Genomic DNA, 376 nt, shown 5'->3' with positions numbered 1-376 from the left:
AGCGCCCGCGCTCGGCCCCGCGGGGCTCGGCCCATCGCGCACGGAGCGCGCCCGCCGCGGCAGCCAAACTCGCCGGGAAAGTTTGTGCCCCATCGGCAGGGTCGTGCCGGGGCTGCCGGCGCGCTGCTCGGGCCGGGGCAGAGCCGGGGGGAGGCGGCGGGGCCGGGGCAGAGCGGCCCCGGGCGGGGAGCGGAGCCGGGCCCCGGCGCGGCCGCGGGCGGAGGATGCGGGAGAGGTCGGGAGGCCGGTAGGTGTCACTGTGAAGGGGGAATGAGAGCGGGCTGCCGGGACGGGGAGCCGGGTAACACACAGACCCCTCGGAGGAGGCTCTTCCTCCCCACTCCCCTCGAACTATTCCCCATATTTAAAACTTTAA

The sequence above is a fragment of the Onychostruthus taczanowskii genome, unplaced genomic scaffold (genome assembly GCF_017590055.1).
Source record: "Onychostruthus taczanowskii isolate IOZ18803 unplaced genomic scaffold, ASM1759005v1 scaffold23, whole genome shotgun sequence".
Lineage (NCBI taxonomy): Eukaryota > Metazoa > Chordata > Aves > Passeriformes > Passeridae > Onychostruthus > Onychostruthus taczanowskii.
Note: the sequence above shows the minus strand (reverse complement) of the source record.